General features: G+C 45.8%; 6 non-coding genes across 6 annotated transcripts; all 6 read left to right on the plus strand.

Annotated features, from left to right (window-relative positions):
• The first annotated feature begins 1,729 nt into the window (after positions 1-1,729).
• LOC130310791 (U2 spliceosomal RNA) lies at positions 1,730-1,920 on the plus strand. Its single transcript, XR_008859272.1, has one exon. It is a non-coding gene; the product is annotated as a U2 spliceosomal RNA (small nuclear RNA).
• Positions 1,921-4,008: 2,088 nt separating this feature from the next.
• On the plus strand, positions 4,009-4,199 carry LOC130310792 (U2 spliceosomal RNA). The gene has a single exon (XR_008859273.1). It is a non-coding gene; the product is annotated as a U2 spliceosomal RNA (small nuclear RNA).
• Positions 4,200-6,289: 2,090 nt separating this feature from the next.
• Positions 6,290-6,480, plus strand: LOC130310793 (U2 spliceosomal RNA). Its single transcript, XR_008859274.1, has one exon. It is a non-coding gene; the product is annotated as a U2 spliceosomal RNA (small nuclear RNA).
• Positions 6,481-8,572: 2,092 nt separating this feature from the next.
• Positions 8,573-8,763, plus strand: LOC130310794 (U2 spliceosomal RNA). Its single transcript, XR_008859275.1, has one exon. It is a non-coding gene; the product is annotated as a U2 spliceosomal RNA (small nuclear RNA).
• Positions 8,764-10,842: 2,079 nt separating this feature from the next.
• LOC130310795 (U2 spliceosomal RNA) lies at positions 10,843-11,033 on the plus strand. Its single transcript, XR_008859276.1, has one exon. It is a non-coding gene; the product is annotated as a U2 spliceosomal RNA (small nuclear RNA).
• Positions 11,034-13,121: 2,088 nt separating this feature from the next.
• LOC130310797 (U2 spliceosomal RNA) lies at positions 13,122-13,312 on the plus strand. The gene has a single exon (XR_008859277.1). It is a non-coding gene; the product is annotated as a U2 spliceosomal RNA (small nuclear RNA).
• Positions 13,313-14,973: the final 1,661 nt, after the last annotated feature.

The raw sequence follows: 14,973 nt of genomic DNA on the forward strand, positions 1-14,973 counted from the left end.
CCAATATCGCGCCACACCCCTACCCCTTAATTCCCTGGTTGAACTTGATGGACATATGTCTTTTTTCGACCGTACTAACTATGTAACTATGTAACATAACATGGGGGGGGGGGGGGGGGGGGGTCTCCTGGCTGTTCACACAGGTGTGTCATTGCTGTACATTGACCATGCATTGCTTCTGTGGTATTGCAAAGGCAAAGACAAATGCTTCCAGCCATCCATTGCACTAATGGATTGGTCATCAGCTGGCTGTCTATGTCCCGCATCAATATAGACCAAAGTACAGAGGGTTAGGCTATGCTATTGTGCACCTACCTGATGCATCAGAAGGTGCGAGGCCCTTGCTAAATTCTGTGCACAGACTTTGAGATCTATACTTTAGACTGTATCTAAACCTGCTCCAACATGGACTGACATTCTGGCCTACTTTCAGCCGATGCGACTTGTCTGTCGCTGAACAGTCGCTTTTTATGTATTCAGCACCTATGTATAATGTTGTAAAAATGCTCTAGAAGCTAAAGTCGCAGAAATGTCACACATATTTGGCCTGCAACTTTCTGTGCGACAAATTCAGACAGGAAAAATCAGTATAAATCCTTAGAAAATTATCCCCCAGTGTCTCCATCTGCTGGCGGTATTGAATAAGCATTGCTGCACTGATGGGGTATGCATTAGACGAAAAAAAAGAAGAAAAAGAAGAATAATACGCCCAGAAAAGAGGCGAAAAGGAGAAAAACGTAAAAAAACGTGAAAAAAAAGTAAGAGGAAGAGAAGGGAAAAAAAGGTGGAAATGGGTTTAAAAGTGATTTCGGCGGAGAAATATATATATATATATATATATATATATATATATATACGCGCACACACACACATATATATAAACGTATTCTCCGTTGAGATATTGCAGCCGCTGCTGTGTCCAGGCCCAGGAGCCTTAGCACTGTGCTGTGATGTCACTCAATACCACTGACATCACTAGGTGTAAACAACATCTCTCCTTTGCTGTGTATGTGACTATGGAGCTGTTTGGTGATGTCGTCTATTATGGCCTTCATAGAAGCAACAGGAGATTGTTGCATCCATATAGAACCCTCAGAACTACAGTGCTATGATGTCACTCACTTCCACAGGCCTTGCAGAGTGTAAACAACAACAACCCAGCTTTGTTGTGTATGTAACCATAGGGATTTGTGATGTCACCTAGAACCTTCACAGCAGCGACAGCTTTATGAGGAGCATCAGCACTGCTCTGCCTGAGCAGAACCATCACCGCCATAGGTTGTCAAATAACCCGGATTTAACCCACACAGGTAAGTCCAATGGGGTGCAGGCATGTCCTCTATGCTTACAGCTTCCCGTGGGTGTTGGTTTGATACCGTTTGGGGACAGCCAAGGAGGCATCTGCAGGCAACAAAGGTAGGTGTGTGCTTGTGTGTGTGTTTCCTATGCAGATCCTAAGCCCAGTGTCACATGCAAGTAGGAGGAGTAAGAAGGGTTCCTGGCAAATCCGGGTTATGGATTGCATTTAAAAAGGCCCCGTGGGAGTGCAATGGGCCCCTGTCTTGCTGCTTAGCAATAATGGTATGGGTTTAGGTTCTGCTGTGTGTACTGGTGGTTGACTGCCCCCCAGCCCAGAGTGTGCATGGAAAATTGTCTGGCAGCCTCCCTGACAGCAAGCAGTGATAGTGCCCATGAAGGGGACCTTGTTGGGCCCGCCCCTTTCACGGTTATCGCTTCTCGGCCTTTTGGCTAAGATCAAGTGTAGTATCTGTTCTTATCAGTTTAATATCTGATACGTCCCCTATCTGGGGACCATATATTAAATGGATTTTTGAGAACGGGGGCCGATTTCGAAGCTTGCTTCCGTCGCCCTATGCATTGACCCGATATGGCAGTATCTTCGGGTACAGTGCACCACCCCCTTACAGGGTTAAAAAGAAAGATTCCTACTTTCATTGCTACCTGCTTGCTGGCTAGCCAGCTAGCCAGCCCTGTGGGCCTTGCTGCTGCAGCCAAAAAACAAAAGGTGGTGCTGCTGCTGCTGCTTCTGCTGCTTCTGCTTGTGTCTGGCCGCTGTTGGAGCGTCCAGGCACAGGACTTCTGCTGCTGCTGACTAAATGGCCTCCTTAATTGGATCATTTGAGTAGCCAGCACACCTGTGCAGGTAGGGCATGACATGATAGGCAGCTGCCTTGATAGCGGGTGGGTGCTGAATGTTCCTAATTGACAAAATAAGATTAATGCTTATGAAGAAATATAAAATCTCATCCCTTCCCCAATATCGCGCCACACCCCTACCCCTTAATTCCCTGGTTGAACTTGATGGACATATGTCTTTTTTCGACCGTACTAACTATGTAACTATGTAACATAACATGGGGGGGGGGGGGGGGGGGTCTCCTGGCTGTTCACACAGGTGTGTCATTGCTGTACATTGACCATGCATTGCTTCTGTGGTATTGCAAAGGCAAAGACAAATGCTTCCAGCCATCCATTGCACTAATGGATTGGTCATCAGCTGGCTGTCTATGTCCCGCATCAATATAGACCAAAGTACAGAGGGTTAGGCTATGCTATTGTGCACCTACCTGATGCATCAGAAGGTGCGAGGCCCTTGCTAAATTCTGTGCACAGACTTTGAGATCTATACTTTAGACTGTATCTAAACCTGCTCCAACATGGACTGACATTCTGGCCTACTTTCAGCCGATGCGACTTGTCTGTCGCTGAACAGTCGCTTTTTATGTATTCAGCACCTATGTATAATGTTGTAAAAATGCTCTAGAAGCTAAAGTCGCAGAAATGTCACACATATTTGGCCTGCAACTTTCTGTGCGACAAATTCAGACAGGAAAAATCAGTATAAATCCTTAGAAAATTATCCCCCAGTGTCTCCATCTGCTGGCGGTATTGAATAAGCATTGCTGCACTGATGGGGTATGCATTAGACGAAAAAAAAGAAGAAAAAGAAGAATAATACGCCCAGAAAAGAGGCGAAAAGGAGAAAAACGTAAAAAAACGTGAAAAAAAAGTAAGAGGAAGAGAAGGGAAAAAAAGGTGGAAATGGGTTTAAAAGTGATTTCGGCGGAGAAATATATATATATATATATATATATATATATATATATATATATACGCGCACACACACACATATATATAAACGTATTCTCCGTTGAGATATTGCAGCCGCTGCTGTGTCCAGGCCCAGGAGCCTTAGCACTGTGCTGTGATGTCACTCAATACCACTGACATCACTAGGTGTAAACAACATCTCTCCTTTGCTGTGTATGTGACTATGGAGCTGTTTGGTGATGTCGTCTATTATGGCCTTCATAGAAGCAACAGGAGATTGTTGCATCCATCTAGAACCCTCAGAACTACAGTGCTATGATGTCACTCACTTCCACAGGCCTTGCAGAGTGTAAACAACAACAACCCAGCTTTGTTGTGTATGTAACCATAGGGATTTGTGATGTCACCTAGAACCTTCACAGCAGCGACAGCTTTATGAGGAGCATCAGCACTGCTCTGCCTGAGCAGAACCATCACCGCCATAGGTTGTCAAATAACCCGGATTTAACCCACACAGGTAAGTCCAATGGGGTGCAGGCATGTCCTCTATGCTTACAGCTTCCCGTGGGTGTTGGTTTGATACCGTTTGGGGACAGCCAAGGAGGCATCTGCAGGCAACAAAGGTAGGTGTGTGCTTGTGTGTGTGTTTCCTATGCAGATCCTAAGCCCAGTGTCACATGCAAGTAGGAGGAGTAAGAAGGGTTCCTGGCAAATCCGGGTTATGGATTGCATTTAAAAAGGCCCCGTGGGAGTGCAATGGGCCCCTGTCTTGCTGCTTAGCAATAATGGTATGGGTTTAGGTTCTGCTGTGTGTACTGGTGGTTGACTGCCCCCCAGCCCAGAGTGTGCATGGAAAATTGTCTGGCAGCCTCCCTGACAGCAAGCAGTGATAGTGCCCATGAAGGGGACCTTGTTGGGCCCGCCCCTTTCACGGTTATCGCTTCTCGGCCTTTTGGCTAAGATCAAGTGTAGTATCTGTTCTTATCAGTTTAATATCTGATACGTCCCCTATCTGGGGACCATATATTAAATGGATTTTTGAGAACGGGGGCCGATTTCGAAGCTTGCTTCCGTCGCCCTATGCATTGACCCGATATGGCAGTATCTTCGGGTACAGTGCACCACCCCCTTACAGGGTTAAAAAGAAAGATTCCTACTTTCATTGCTACCTGCTTGCTGGCTAGCCAGCTAGCCAGCCCTGTGGGCCTTGCTGCTGCAGCCAAAAAACAAAAGGTGCTGCTGCTGCTGCTGCTTCTGCTGCTTCTGCTTGTGTCTGGCCGCTGTTGGAGCGTCCAGGCACAGGACTTCTGCTGCTGCTGACTAAATGGCCTCCTTAATTGGATCATTTGAGTAGCCAGCACACCTGTGCAGGTAGGGCATGACATGATAGGCAGCTGCCTTGATAGCGGGTGGGTGCTGAATGTTCCTAATTGACAAAATAATATTAATGCTTATGAAGAAATATAAAATCTCATCCCTTCCCCAATATCGCGCCACACCCCTACCCCTTAATTCCCTGGTTGAACTTGATGGACATATGTCTTTTTTCGACCGTACTAACTATGTAACTATGTAACATAACATGGGGGGGGGGGGGGGGGTCTCCTGGCTGTTCACACAGGTGTGTCATTGCTGTACATTGACCATGCATTGCTTCTGTGGTATTGCAAAGGCAAAGACAAATGCTTCCAGCCATCCATTGCACTAATGGATTGGTCATCAGCTGGCTGTCTATGTCCCGCATCAATATAGACCAAAGTACAGAGGGTTAGGCTATGCTATTGTGCACCTACCTGATGCATCAGAAGGTGCGAGGCCCTTGCTAAATTCTGTGCACAGACTTTGAGATCTATACTTTAGACTGTATCTAAACCTGCTCCAACATGGACTGACATTCTGGCCTACTTTCAGCCGATGCGACTTGTCTGTCGCTGAACAGTCGCTTTTTATGTATTCAGCACCTATGTATAATGTTGTAAAAATGCTCTAGAAGCTAAAGTCGCAGAAATGTCACACATATTTGGCCTGCAACTTTCTGTGCGACAAATTCAGACAGGAAAAATCAGTATAAATCCTTAGAAAATTATCCCCCAGTGTCTCCATCTGCTGGCGGTATTGAATAAGCATTGCTGCACTGTTGGGGTATGCATTAGACGAAAAAAAAGAAGAAAAAGAAGAATAATACGCCCAGAAAAGAGGCGAAAAGGAGAAAAACGTAAAAAAACGTGAAAAAAAAGTAAGAGGAAGAGAAGGGAAAAAAAGGTGGAAATGGGTTTAAAAGTGATTTCGGCGGAGAAATATATATATATATATATATATATATATATATATATATATATATATACGCGCACACACACACATATATATAAACGTATTCTCCGTTGAGATATTGCAGCCGCTGCTGTGTCCAGGCCCAGGAGCCTTAGCACTGTGCTGTGATGTCACTCAATACCACTGACATCACTAGGTGTAAACAACATCTCTCCTTTGCTGTGTATGTGACTATGGAGCTGTTTGGTGATGTCGTCTATTATGGCCTTCATAGAAGCAACAGGAGATTGTTGCATCCATCTAGAACCCTCAGAACTACAGTGCTATGATGTCACTCACTTCCACAGGCCTTGCAGAGTGTAAACAACAACAACCCAGCTTTGTTGTGTATGTAACCATAGGGATTTGTGATGTCACCTAGAACCTTCACAGCAGCGACAGCTTTATGAGGAGCATCAGCACTGCTCTGCCTGAGCAGAACCATCACCGCCATAGGTTGTCAAATAACCCGGATTTAACCCACACAGGTAAGTCCAATGGGGTGCAGGCATGTCCTCTATGCTTACAGCTTCCCGTGGGTGTTGGTTTGATACCGTTTGGGGACAGCCAAGGAGGCATCTGCAGGCAACAAAGGTAGGTGTGTGCTTGTGTGTGTGTTTCCTATGCAGATCCTAAGCCCAGTGTCACATGCAAGTAGGAGGAGTAAGAAGGGTTCCTGGCAAATCCGGGTTATGGATTGCATTTAAAAAGGCCCCGTGGGAGTGCAATGGGCCCCTGTCTTGCTGCTTAGCAATAATGGTATGGGTTTAGGTTCTGCTGTGTGTACTGGTGGTTGACTGCCCCCCAGCCCAGAGTGTGCATGGAAAATTGTCTGGCAGCCTCCCTGACAGCAAGCAGTGATAGTGCCCATGAAGGGGACCTTGTTGGGCCCGCCCCTTTCACGGTTATCGCTTCTCGGCCTTTTGGCTAAGATCAAGTGTAGTATCTGTTCTTATCAGTTTAATATCTGATACGTCCCCTATCTGGGGACCATATATTAAATGGATTTTTGAGAACGGGGGCCGATTTCGAAGCTTGCTTCCGTCGCCCTATGCATTGACCCGATATGGCAGTATCTTCGGGTACAGTGCACCACCCCCTTACAGGGTTAAAAAGAAAGATTCCTACTTTCATTGCTACCTGCTTGCTGGCTAGCCAGCTAGCCAGCCCTGTGGGCCTTGCTGCTGCAGCCAAAAAACAAAAGGTGGTGCTGCTGCTGCTGCTTCTGCTGCTTCTGCTTGTGTCTGGCCGCTGTTGGAGCGTCCAGGCACAGGACTTCTGCTGCTGCTGACTAAATGGCCTCCTTAATTGGATCATTTGAGTAGCCAGCACACCTGTGCAGGTAGGGCATGACATGATAGGCAGCTGCCTTGATAGCGGGTGGGTGCTGAATGTTCCTAATTGACAAAATAAGATTAATGCTTATGAAGAAATATAAAATCTCATCCCTTCCCCAATATCGCGCCACACCCCTACCCCTTAATTCCCTGGTTGAACTTGATGGACATATGTCTTTTTTCGACCGTACTAACTATGTAACTATGTAACATAACATGGGGGGGGGGGGGGGGGTCTCCTGGCTGTTCACACAGGTGTGTCATTGCTGTACATTGACCATGCATTGCTTCTGTGGTATTGCAAAGGCAAAGACAAATGCTTCCAGCCATCCATTGCACTAATGGATTGGTCATCAGCTGGCTGTCTATGTCCCGCATCAATATAGACCAAAGTACAGAGGGTTAGGCTATGCTATTGTGCACCTACCTGATGCATCAGAAGGTGCGAGGCCCTTGCTAAATTCTGTGCACAGACTTTGAGATCTATACTTTAGACTGTATCTAAACCTGCTCCAACATGGACTGACATTCTGGCCTACTTTCAGCCGATGCGACTTGTCTGTCGCTGAACAGTCGCTTTTTATGTATTCAGCACCTATGTATAATGTTGTAAAAATGCTCTAGAAGCTAAAGTCGCAGAAATGTCACACATATTTGGCCTGCAACTTTCTGTGCGACAAATTCAGACAGGAAAAATCAGTATAAATCCTTAGAAAATTATCCCCCAGTGTCTCCATCTGCTGGCGGTATTGAATAAGCATCGCTGCACTGATGGGGTATGCATTAGACGAAAAAAAAGAAGAAAAAGAAGAATAATACGCCCAGAAAAGAGGCGAAAAGGAGAAAAACGTAAAAAAACGTGAAAAAAAAGTAAGAGGAAGAGAAGGGAAAAAAAGGTGGAAATGGGTTTAAAAGTGATTTCGGCGGAGAAATATATATATATATATATATATATATATATATATATATATATATATACGCGCACACACACACACATATATATAAACGTATTCTCCGTTGAGATATTGCAGCCGCTGCTGTGTCCAGGCCCAGGAGCCTTAGCACTGTGCTGTGATGTCACTCAATACCACTGACATCACTAGGTGTAAACAACATCTCTCCTTTGCTGTGTATGTGACTATGGAGCTGTTTGGTGATGTCGTCTATTATGGCCTTCATAGAAGCAACAGGAGATTGTTGCATCCATCTAGAACCCTCAGAACTACAGTGCTATGATGTCACTCACTTCCACAGGCCTTGCAGAGTGTAAACAACAACAACCCAGCTTTGTTGTGTATGTAACCATAGGGATTTGTGATGTCACCTAGAACCTTCACAGCAGCGACAGCTTTATGAGGAGCATCAGCACTGCTCTGCCTGAGCAGAACCATCACCGCCATAGGTTGTCAAATAACCCGGATTTAACCCACACAGGTAAGTCCAATGGGGTGCAGGCATGTCCTCTATGCTTACAGCTTCCCGTGGGTGTTGGTTTGATACCGTTTGGGGACAGCCAAGGAGGCATCTGCAGGCAACAAAGGTAGGTGTGTGCTTGTGTGTGTGTTTCCTATGCAGATCCTAAGCCCAGTGTCACATGCAAGTAGGAGGAGTAAGAAGGGTTCCTGGCAAATCCGGGTTATGGATTGCATTTAAAAAGGCCCCGTGGGAGTGCAATGGGCCCCTGTCTTGCTGCTTAGCAATAATGGTATGGGTTTAGGTTCTGCTGTGTGTACTGGTGGTTGACTGCCCCCCAGCCCAGAGTGTGCATGGAAAATTGTCTGGCAGCCTCCCTGACAGCAAGCAGTGATAGTGCCCATGAAGGGGACCTTGTTGGGCCCGCCCCTTTCACGGTTATCGCTTCTCGGCCTTTTGGCTAAGATCAAGTGTAGTATCTGTTCTTATCAGTTTAATATCTGATACGTCCCCTATCTGGGGACCATATATTAAATGGATTTTTGAGAACGGGGGCCGATTTCGAAGCTTGCTTCCGTCGCCCTATGCATTGACCCGATATGGCAGTATCTTCGGGTACAGTGCACCACCCCCTTACAGGGTTAAAAAGAAAGATTCCTACTTTCATTGCTACCTGCTTGCTGGCTAGCCAGCTAGCCAGCCCTGTGGGCCTTGCTGCTGCAGCCAAAAAACAAAAGGTGGTGCTGCTGCTGCTGCTTCTGCTGCTTCTGCTTGTGTCTGGCCGCTGTTGGAGCGTCCAGGCACAGGACTTCTGCTGCTGCTGACTAAATGGCCTCCTTAATTGGATCATTTGAGTAGCCAGCACACCTGTGCAGGTAGGGCATGACATGATAGGCAGCTGCCTTGATAGCGGGTGGGTGCTGAATGTTCCTAATTGACAAAATAAGATTAATGCTTATGAAGAAATATAAAATCTCATCCCTTCCCCAATATCGCGCCACACCCCTACCCCTTAATTCCCTGGTTGAACTTGATGGACATATGTCTTTTTTCGACCGTACTAACTATGTAACTATGTAACATAACATGGGGGGGGGGTCTCCTGGCTGTTCACACAGGTGTGTCATTGCTGTACATTGACCATGCATTGCTTCTGTGGTATTGCAAAGGCAAAGACAAATGCTTCCAGCCATCCATTGCACTAATGGATTGGTCATCAGCTGGCTGTCTATGTCCCGCATCAATATAGACCAAAGTACAGAGGGTTAGGCTATGCTATTGTGCACCTACCTGATGCATCAGAAGGTGCGAGGCCCTTGCTAAATTCTGTGCACAGACTTTGAGATCTATACTTTAGACTGTATCTAAACCTGCTCCAACATGGACTGACATTCTGGCCTACTTTCAGCCGATGCGACTTGTCTGTCGCTGAACAGTCGCTTTTTATGTATTCAGCACCTATGTATAATGTTGTAAAAATGCTCTAGAAGCTAAAGTCGCAGAAATGTCACACATATTTGGCCTGCAACTTTCTGTGCGACAAATTCAGACAGGAAAAATCAGTATAAATCCTTAGAAAATTATCCCCCAGTGTCTCCATCTGCTGGCGGTATTGAATAAGCATCGCTGCACTGATGGGGTATGCATTAGACGAAAAAAAAGAAGAAAAAGAAGAATAATACGCCCAGAAAAGAGGCGAAAAGGAGAAAAACGTAAAAAAACGTGAAAAAAAAGTAAGAGGAAGAGAAGGGAAAAAAAGGTGGAAATGGGTTTAAAAGTGATTTCGGCGGAGAAATATATATATATATATATATATATATATATATATATATATATACGCGCACACACACACATATATATAAACGTATTCTCCGTTGAGATATTGCAGCCGCTGCTGTGTCCAGGCCCAGGAGCCTTAGCACTGTGCTGTGATGTCACTCAATACCACTGACATCACTAGGTGTAAACAACATCTCTCCTTTGCTGTGTATGTGACTATGGAGCTGTTTGGTGATGTCGTCTATTATGGCCTTCATAGAAGCAACAGGAGATTGTTGCATCCATCTAGAACCCTCAGAACTACAGTGCTATGATGTCACTCACTTCCACAGGCCTTGCAGAGTGTAAACAACAACAACCCAGCTTTGTTGTGTATGTAACCATAGGGATTTGTGATGTCACCTAGAACCTTCACAGCAGCGACAGCTTTATGAGGAGCATCAGCACTGCTCTGCCTGAGCAGAACCATCACCGCCATAGGTTGTCAAATAACCCGGATTTAACCCACACAGGTAAGTCCAATGGGGTGCAGGCATGTCCTCTATGCTTACAGCTTCCCGTGGGTGTTGGTTTGATACCGTTTGGGGACAGCCAAGGAGGCATCTGCAGGCAACAAAGGTAGGTGTGTGCTTGTGTGTGTGTTTCCTATGCAGATCCTAAGCCCAGTGTCACATGCAAGTAGGAGGAGTAAGAAGGGTTCCTGGCAAATCCGGGTTATGGATTGCATTTAAAAAGGCCCCGTGGGAGTGCAATGGGCCCCTGTCTTGCTGCTTAGCAATAATGGTATGGGTTTAGGTTCTGCTGTGTGTACTGGTGGTTGACTGCCCCCCAGCCCAGAGTGTGCATGGAAAATTGTCTGGCAGCCTCCCTGACAGCAAGCAGTGATAGTGCCCATGAAGGGGACCTTGTTGGGCCCGCCCCTTTCACGGTTATCGCTTCTCGGCCTTTTGGCTAAGATCAAGTGTAGTATCTGTTCTTATCAGTTTAATATCTGATACGTCCCCTATCTGGGGACCATATATTAAATGGATTTTTGAGAACGGGGGCCGATTTCGAAGCTTGCTTCCGTCGCCCTATGCATTGACCCGATATGGCAGTATCTTCGGGTACAGTGCACCACCCCCTTACAGGGTTAAAAAGAAAGATTCCTACTTTCATTGCTACCTGCTTGCTGGCTAGCCAGCTAGCCAGCCCTGTGGGCCTTGCTGCTGCAGCCAAAAAACAAAAGGTGGTGCTGCTGCTGCTGCTTCTGCTGCTTCTGCTTGTGTCTGGCCGCTGTTGGAGCGTCCAGGCACAGGACTTCTGCTGCTGCTGACTAAATGGCCTCCTTAATTGGATCATTTGAGTAGCCAGCACACCTGTGCAGGTAGGGCATGACATGATAGGCAGCTGCCTTGATAGCGGGTGGGTGCTGAATGTTCCTAATTGACAAAATAAGATTAATGCTTATGAAGAAATATAAAATCTCATCCCTTCCCCAATATCGCGCCACACCCCTACCCCTTAATTCCCTGGTTGAACTTGATGGACATATGTCTTTTTTCGACCGTACTAACTATGTAACTATGTAACATAACATGGGGGGGGGGGGGGGTCTCCTGGCTGTTCACACAGGTGTGTCATTGCTGTACATTGACCATGCATTGCTTCTGTGGTATTGCAAAGGCAAAGACAAATGCTTCCAGCCATCCATTGCACTAATGGATTGGTCATCAGCTGGCTGTCTATGTCCCGCATCAATATAGACCAAAGTACAGAGGGTTAGGCTATGCTATTGTGCACCTACCTGATGCATCAGAAGGTGCGAGGCCCTTGCTAAATTCTGTGCACAGACTTTGAGATCTATACTTTAGACTGTATCTAAACCTGCTCCAACATGGACTGACATTCTGGCCTACTTTCAGCCGATGCGACTTGTCTGTCGCTGAACAGTCGCTTTTTATGTATTCAGCACCTATGTATAATGTTGTAAAAATGCTCTAGAAGCTAAAGTCGCAGAAATGTCACACATATTTGGCCTGCAACTTTCTGTGCGACAAATTCAGACAGGAAAAATCAGTATAAATCCTTAGAAAATTATCCCCCAGTGTCTCCATCTGCTGGCGGTATTGAATAAGCATTGCTGCACTGATGGGGTATGCATTAGACGAAAAAAAAGAAGAAAAAGAAGAATAATACGCCCAGAAAAGAGGCGAAAAGGAGAAAAACGTAAAAAAACGTGAAAAAAAAGTAAGAGGAAGAGAAGGGAAAAAAAGGTGGAAATGGGTTTAAAAGTGATTTCGGCGGAGAAATATATATATATATATATATATATATATATATATATATATATATATACGCGCACACACACACATATATATAAACGTATTCTCCGTTGAGATATTGCAGCCGCTGCTGTGTCCAGGCCCAGGAGCCTTAGCACTGTGCTGTGATGTCACTCAATACCACTGACATCACTAGGTGTAAACAACATCTCTCCTTTGCTGTGTATGTGACTATGGAGCTGTTTGGTGATGTCGTCTATTATGGCCTTCATAGAAGCAACAGGAGATTGTTGCATCCATCTAGAACCCTCAGAACTACAGTGCTATGATGTCACTCACTTCCACAGGCCTTGCAGAGTGTAAACAACAACAACCCAGCTTTGTTGTGTATGTAACCATAGGGATTTGTGATGTCACCTAGAACCTTCACAGCAGCGACAGCTTTATGAGGAGCATCAGCACTGCTCTGCCTGAGCAGAACCATCACCGCCATAGGTTGTCAAATAACCCGGATTTAACCCACACAGGTAAGTCCAATGGGGTGCAGGCATGTCCTCTATGCTTACAGCTTCCCGTGGGTGTTGGTTTGATACCGTTTGGGGACAGCCAAGGAGGCATCTGCAGGCAACAAAGGTAGGTGTGTGCTTGTGTGTGTGTTTCCTATGCAGATCCTAAGCCCAGTGTCACATGCAAGTAGGAGGAGTAAGAAGGGTTCCTGGCAAATCCGGGTTATGGATTGCATTTAAAAAGGCCCCGTGGGAGTGCAATGGGCCCCTGTCTTGCTGCTTAGCAATAATGGTATGGGTTTAGGTTCTGCTGTGTGTACTGGTGGTTGACTGCCCCCCAGCCCAGAGTGTGCATGGAAAATTGTCTGGCAGCCTCCCTGACAGCAAGCAGTGATAGTGCCCATGAAGGGGACCTTGTTGGGCCCGCCCCTTTCACGGTTATCGCTTCTCGGCCTTTTGGCTAAGATCAAGTGTAGTATCTGTTCTTATCAGTTTAATATCTGATACGTCCCCTATCTGGGGACCATATATTAAATGGATTTTTGAGAACGGGGGCCGATTTCGAAGCTTGCTTCCGTCGCCCTATGCATTGACCCGATATGGCAGTATCTTCGGGTACAGTGCACCACCCCCTTACAGGGTTAAAAAGAAAGATTCCTACTTTCATTGCTACCTGCTTGCTGGCTAGCCAGCTAGCCAGCCCTGTGGGCCTTGCTGCTGCAGCCAAAAAACAAAAGGTGGTGCTGCTGCTGCTGCTTCTGCTGCTTCTGCTTGTGTCTGGCCGCTGTTGGAGCGTCCAGGCACAGGACTTCTGCTGCTGCTGACTAAATGGCCTCCTTAATTGGATCATTTGAGTAGCCAGCACACCTGTGCAGGTAGGGCATGACATGATAGGCAGCTGCCTTGATAGCGGGTGGGTGCTGAATGTTCCTAATTGACAAAATAAGATTAATGCTTATGAAGAAATATAAAATCTCATCCCTTCCCCAATATCGCGCCACACCCCTACCCCTTAATTCCCTGGTTGAACTTGATGGACATATGTCTTTTTTCGACCGTACTAACTATGTAACTATGTAACATAACATGGGGGGGGGGGGGGGGGTCTCCTGGCTGTTCACACAGGTGTGTCATTGCTGTACATTGACCATGCATTGCTTCTGTGGTATTGCAAAGGCAAAGACAAATGCTTCCAGCCATCCATTGCACTAATGGATTGGTCATCAGCTGGCTGTCTATGTCCCGCATCAATATAGACCAAAGTACAGAGGGTTAGGCTATGCTATTGTGCACCTACCTGATGCATCAGAAGGTGCGAGGCCCTTGCTAAATTCTGTGCACAGACTTTGAGATCTATACTTTAGACTGTATCTAAACCTGCTCCAACATGGACTGACATTCTGGCCTACTTTCAGCCGATGCGACTTGTCTGTCGCTGAACAGTCGCTTTTTATGTATTCAGCACCTATGTATAATGTTGTAAAAATGCTCTAGAAGCTAAAGTCGCAGAAATGTCACACATATTTGGCCTGCAACTTTCTGTGCGACAAATTCAGACAGGAAAAATCAGTATAAATCCTTAGAAAATTATCCCCCAGTGTCTCCATCTGCTGGCGGTATTGAATAAGCATCGCTGCACTGATGGGGTATGCATTAGACGAAAAAAAAGAAGAAAAAGAAGAATAATACGCCCAGAAAAGAGGCGAAAAGGAGAAAAACGTAAAAAAACGTGAAAAAAAAGTAAGAGGAAGAGAAGGGAAAAAAAGGTGGAAATGGGTTTAAAAGTGATTTCGGCGGAGAAATATATATATATATATATATATATATATATATATATATATATATACGCGCACACACACACATATATATAAACGTATTCTCCGTTGAGATATTGCAGCCGCTGCTGTGTCCAGGCCCAGGAGCCTTAGCACTGTGCTGTGATGTCACTCAATACCACTGACATCACTAGGTGTAAACAACATCTCTCCTTTGCTGTGTATGTGACTATGGAGCTGTTTGGTGATGTCGTCTATTATGGCCTTCATAGAAGCAACAGGAGATTGTTGCATCCATCTAGAACCCTCAGAACTACAGTGCTATGATGTCACTCACTTCCACAGGCCTTGCAGAGTGTAAACAACAACAACCCAGCTTTGTTGTGTATGTAACCATAGGGATTTGTGATGTCACCTAGAACCTTCACAGCAGCGACAGCTTTATGAGGAGCATCAGCACTGCTCTGCCTGAGCAGAACCATCACCGCCATAGGTTGTCAAATAACCCGGATTTAAC

The sequence above is a fragment of the Hyla sarda genome, unplaced genomic scaffold (assembly GCF_029499605.1).
Source record: "Hyla sarda isolate aHylSar1 unplaced genomic scaffold, aHylSar1.hap1 scaffold_1598, whole genome shotgun sequence".
NCBI lineage: Eukaryota > Metazoa > Chordata > Amphibia > Anura > Hylidae > Hyla > Hyla sarda.